This window comes from Dermacentor silvarum, chromosome 1 (genome assembly GCF_013339745.2).
Source record: "Dermacentor silvarum isolate Dsil-2018 chromosome 1, BIME_Dsil_1.4, whole genome shotgun sequence".
In the NCBI taxonomy this organism is placed as follows: Eukaryota; Metazoa; Arthropoda; class Arachnida; order Ixodida; family Ixodidae; genus Dermacentor; species Dermacentor silvarum.
In genome coordinates this window covers 110,627,187-110,633,426 of record NC_051154.1, presented here as the reverse complement: position 1 = coordinate 110,633,426, position 6,240 = coordinate 110,627,187, and positions in this window count along the sequence as shown.

Sequence of the window (6,240 nt, the reverse complement as noted above, 5' to 3'; positions counted from 1 at the left end):
GTATGCGCTTGCTGCCAGCGTTTTGACAGTCGTTGTCTGCAGTCATTCAGTGTGATCTATTCATGTTTGTTTGTGCGCGCTCACACCACGCTTGTTCAATCAGTTAGTAATAGTCGGGCCACATTTTCCAACGCACGCTACACATGCAATGCTGCCCAGGTCGGCAGTGCAGCGCTACAGGTGTGTCCCTTCGCACGCGCTGCCCACGGGAAGCGCTTCTCATCAACACCACCGTTTCACACGCGCCTTCTCGCGGTCATCGAGTCTCTCTTCATGTCGGTCTTCTTACGCCGCAGCACACCTGCTTACTTAATCAGCTCATGTTTACTACAATTCATATTGCTACCAAAGCCGCTCACCTTACTTCGTATGACATTGCTGTATTGCTATCGCATTCCTTGCTTCGCCCTTAGGGCGAAACTGTGACATTTTTTGACAATAACTTTTTATTTTTTGCGCGTGAACGCCTGTGATGGGGTCCACAAAGTTTACGCTGTGGTTGACTATCTCCCAATGCAAATTGAGGCATAGCCCCGTTAGCATCTACTAAATTTGGAATATTTATGTGTGCGGCCAATTCGTCACTATGAATAATGGTCCCCGGTTGAACATTGGCTGCAATAATGGCGCCTAGCGTCGCCGCCTTTCGTCGGTCGACCTTTAAAGTCGCAGCACCCCTCTGGTCGCGCAGAACATGCCGAAGACCCAAGGGCCACCATCTTTAACACGGCCGTAATTTTGGTGGCTCGGCGGAAAATTGTCGCTCGACATTAGGCGGCCTCAATTGTACTTTTGCTCGCCGCGAAGAAGACATTCGCCAATTTGCGCTATCTACCCGGGGCCTCCGAGTGGAGGTCGCGCCAGGAGCTCGTCCCTCGCGAACTTACGGGGGTAGTTCCTTCAGTCGGCGATGGCGTGCTCCGATAGAGGAAACAAGTCGCCCGTCATTTCCTTCAACAGCCATATGTCTACACTTTGGCTCACGCAGTACTTGAGCAAAACCATTTGCCGCCTGGAGAGGTGGTCGTTCGGATGGCCGAGGCGGCCCGTGTTGGCGAAGTAACTTTCTTCGCCTCTCTGCCCGTGCAGTGCAGTGGTACCGTGTAACTGCGAAAACTGATTTCGGCAGCTGTTGCACCGGAAGGCAGCCCGGCGTCCATTCGGAACCTTGCAATATAATGTGACCACTTCGCCTGCGCAGGTTGGTTGGTCCGGGTTGAACCCCAGGTGCTCGCAGTTGCCCCAGTACTCCGATGACGACGCCAGGCCTGGGGCTTGGGCGCGGTGGACGAGCAGCGCTTGAAACAGGAGACAGCCGAAGCAATCGCACAAACCTTTCCTCCGCAGCCTAGTCACACCAATATGTGCTCGGAAAGCATAATTTGCCCGCCACGAGCACGGTGTCTCCGCACATGAGAGCTTTCTCCTAACTCGTCACAAAGCCAGCGCACTGACGTCTTGGAACGGCAAAAATGACGCTAAACTCTACGTCGGTCATGTAGGTGAACGAGTCCAGACGGTCATATTGACGCTTACTGCCGCTGGAAGCGATGACACAGGCTGCTGCTGCCACCGCCATGTTCACGAGTTCAACTCGAGGGGGGTTTCGCGATGTACGAGTTTGGCACGAGTTCGCCTGTCAATAAAAACCATAGGTCACGCCCCGCGCGAGGCACCTAACTCTTGTGCGCGCCCACCACGGTTGGGCCACGCCCAACTTATTTTTCGGCAAGATCGACGTGGTGCGGAACTGAGAGGCATTAAAAGTCTTGACTGGTGAAATAAAACACGCACAACGCACTGTCATCGGTGATGTACTGAGCACCACTATATATATATATATATATATATATATATAAAGCCTCGACTTTCGCTGGCTTATTTATGCATATATCTTCTTGGGCTGTGATGGCCCCACAAAACGGTTCATTGCCTGCATTGTGGCGACATAGTGCACAGCAAATAATTATCGGCAGGTCACTGTAGCTGCTTGCAAGGCGTCGATGAGCCGCGGAGAACGACGATCCTGAGCAGTGCGTAGTGTTTTCCAACGACAACGTATCGCAGCTGTCATTTGAGATGGCTGCTGTCATCAGAGATGTATCGGAGCCGCAGTGTCGCAAACGCGGGCAGCGGTCAGCGCAAACACACCCTGTGCGATGGCATTTCTTCATCACAAGCACGGCGAACTAAACAATTGCAACACCTTCCTGCGTTCGAAGTCTAATTTCCTAACTGCACAGAAGAGCCCTCACCCGCCAAAATGCGATTGCTGCGCTGTAGTTACGATATCCATCTGCGATCGCTGTTAGCTCAGCAGCAGAGGCAATCGGCAAGCACATTGGAGTGAACAACAGAATCAAATTCTGCGTACATGCGCACGGAGGCACATTCACTGGGCAAGTGGTGACAAGCGATGAATTGTGTCGCTGGGCAGCACGCTCTTCTTCGCAATGCATCGCGGAGACTTCGCGCACGCAGATAAACTGGACCATTTTCACTGTGCTGCGTCACTATGGACCCTACAATACCAGCCGTTGCCCCCGTCTCTATGGCTGGAGTGACGTTTCAGTTGGTAAAGCGGCGCCCTTAGTAGCCGCCTCAGTGAAAGCGCCTGCAGTGGACAGCCATGCCGCCGCGCTGCGTTGCCATTCCCCTAATAGACAGGGAATGGACAGATCATTGTCGTGACTGACCTTATGCTTCATTATCGCATCGATTTTATTGAGAATAGCACTGCAGCGCCCCTGGCGACTGCTCACCGTATGAACAAAGAAAGATCTAGTAACGTTGGTATGAACTGCCTCGTGCGTGCGACCCTCTAGAGTGTATCCGCTTGGAAGCTTTCGCCTCACTGTCACCACTCGCGGCAAAAAGTGCAAAAATTAATAATTCACTCGATGTCCGTTCGTCATCACAAATTTATAGTATTCAAAAGAAAAAACCAATACATTAAGAAATATCATTTGTTGTATTTCGATGTATTCGATTGATTGAAAGTGTAGGTGCAAGAATGCACCGCATGTGCTCTGTTCGCATTCGAAGTAGGATAGAAAGATAATGCCCGAAAGAGGAGGCACGCCCTTGACGCGCCCGAGAAAGGCGTGGCAAGCGGCTCACGGCAAGTGTGCAGATAGACAGCGGGACAGTGAGGGTATTGCTAAATTGCGATAATACGTTGTTAACAATACAACGCTGGCGCGTTTTGTTGCGCAGTCCTCTGTGCTTGAAGCGCGGAAGCACTGTGCTGCGCAGGGTGCGCTCATGTTGTCATACGCGGCTTTATCTCGACATTTCTTTTTACCTGCTGTTATTGCACGTTCCTTGCTATCTATGTTCACTGACTGCCATCAAGCAAACTCGGGTAAAACTCGTGCGAACGAGAAACTCGGCGCATCTTGCATAGCACCCCAGCTTTTGTATCATATCTGAGAGACTAGACACACTATTTTTTAGTTCCTGCACACGTTAAACGACGTCCGCAGTGTTGGCGACAAGTGACTCTACTTTAGACAGCCTATTATCAAAAGAGCCAACTTTTGAGGTTAGTACTGATGTTCTGTTGCTTATACGAGCCTGTCCTGACAGCAGTTCGGCCAACATTTTCTAAGTGTTTGGACCCGGATTTGTTACTATGTCGCCTGAAAGAATCAACAAACTTTTCTCTTGTGCGCATTTTCTAAATGTGCGCAAGCGAGGAGCTCTTTTCGAAAAAAAAAACGCAGTTCAGTGGGCGTGGTGCACATTCAGGGGAAAAAGTGGTCACACGTACGAAAAAGCAAATTTTACTTCCTATATAACGTTTCGGCCATGGCACGGCCTTCGTCAGAGTATGAACATACAAGGAATGGGAAACCAGCGCTCGCCAGGAGCTGCTACGGCAGTTTGAGTGTGCGACTGAAATATACTGACACCGTCTGCAGGGAGGCCATGGAAATGGCCCGACGCTTGAATCCCGCCCACGGCATCGAATTCCGGCCACGGCGGCCGCATTTCGATCGGGGAGAAATGCGAAAACACCCGTCTTTTTAAATTGAGGTGCACTATAAAGAACCCTAGGTATTCCAAATTATTCCGGAGTTATGAGGCCCCCACTACGGCGTGCCTCATAATCAGATTGTGGTTTTGGCACGTAAAACACCATAATTACTGATCCCTCAGGAAATAAAAGGTGGTGCAGGTGCGCATGCGGAAGGTGACGGTGACAAGAACTTTAATTGGTCCTGAGAAACTGGCCAGGGGGAGCCGAAGGCGCCCTCAGGACAAGTCGGTGGCTCCGCCCACGATGGCACCGGGAGGCGAAATACCGTTGCGATGTCGTGGGCCCTCTGGACAGCCTGGAGTTGGATGTGGTGGTGGTCGCTTCGTAGGAACTCCTCCCACTGTTGCTTTGTGGAAAGTATAGAGTTTTCTATGGCAGGGCACAGCCAGAGCATGTGATCGAAAGTCCTTTTTTTTTTCAGATGCTCACGGGAGCGTCCCTTTCAACTTGGAATTTCGGGCACGACCACAGAAAGCGTTCAATGTCTCCTGTCTCGTCGCATGCCGTACAGTTCAGAGAATTGATTCGCCCCGCCTTAAACAACCAGGCTGGTGTATTAGCAGATCCTGTCCTTATTCGATGTAGAAGTGAGGCTTCCTCTCAGTGAAATCTCTTGGTTACGAAGGGCATATGTGGTGGAACCCAAAGCGCCCCAAAGTGATTACGAATTTTAGATTTTTAACTTGATTACTCTTTGGAGCCTTGACTTTGGGAGGATGATATGAGTGCTGCATATGTAAGCGCATCATCTTTTTCGTTGCCAGAAATACCATTATGGGAGGGAATCCACTGAAACTTTACTGTGAAACCTTTGTTGTGGAGTTCTTTCACGAGGGCTAATGATTTGCGTGGCAACTTGATGTATGGCAGACCACGGTAGAGTTGTTGTAATGCGGCCTTTGGAGTCCGTAAGGACAACCACATTCTACGCAGGCAAAGTCTTTAGTTTGCGCAGAGCGGCAGCTATTGCCACGCCTTCCACAACTGTCGACGAGGCTGTACAGTCCAGACGGCCAGACCACGTGTATCTCAGAGAGGAAATATCGAATACATCTGCGCAGCGTCTTCGTCTACTTTGACAGAGCCATCTGTGTATACTTGCAGGTGACTCGAGTAAGTAGCGTTCAAATGTTCCAGGACTAGTGACTTGGCTTCTGCAGATGGAATGCAGCTCTTTGGCTGCAATGGTGGTACACTTAAGTTGCATGTGATGTCCTCGAATGTCCGGGGCGGTTCTATCGTTTTCCTTTGTTTCGAGCAGCGCAATCCTAAGATTCAAAGCGTGTTCAGTGCTGCATAAAAATGTGAGCGCGGACTGTGACCTATACGTGTTAAGAGGGCTTTGCCGGGAGAAGACTCACTCAAGCGTAGTAGCTGGGTCATGAGAGTCTGGGAATCCTGAAGTCGTAGAGGGCGTGACTCAGCTTTGTAGAGTAATTTCTTATTCGATGCCGGCTAAGGAACTCCAAGGCACAGTCGAATACCTGTTCTGTGTATGGATTCTAAGCGCTCGTATCGACTATCTGAGGGTGACATCAGAGGTAGCTGGTATAGGATCCGACTGGTAACCAACGCTGTATGTAGCCGTAGCATCGACGTCGGGCGGTTGGCCCAGCGTATGCCAGCGACTCACTTGAGCGCATGTAGCCTTTGTGAGGATGACGCCATAAACTGGTAAACAGCGTAGCGCCAGAGTAGCCTGTGGTCTAAGGTAATGACAAGAAATCGGACGTTGGCGACTTGTCGAATCTAATATCCGTACATAATCAGATTGAAGTTTGTAGATTTTCTTTTCACTCCAGGAAATAGTACGAATGATGATTTCTTTGCTGATAGTGCTAAGCCAAGCGTTGCCAAGTCCTGAATGACATTTACTGCTCCCTGGGCTATTCGTGCGAGGCGACGATGCTGGTAGCCGGAGACCCATATGCAGATATCATCGGCATATATAGATATCTTCACTGGTGTTCAATGGTTTAGTATTCTTGGGAGGCTAGCCATGGCGATGTTAAATAATAAGAGAGATAAAACACTTCCCTTTGGTACGTCGTGAAATATTCCTATTTCATCGCTCAAAGTGTCGCCAAGACGAACTCTGATGCGGGGATTATTGAGAAACGCATGTACGAAGTGTTGTATCGTGCAGGATACTGGAAGGAGACATTACAGACATTACTCAGTCCCTGACTGTTTATTCT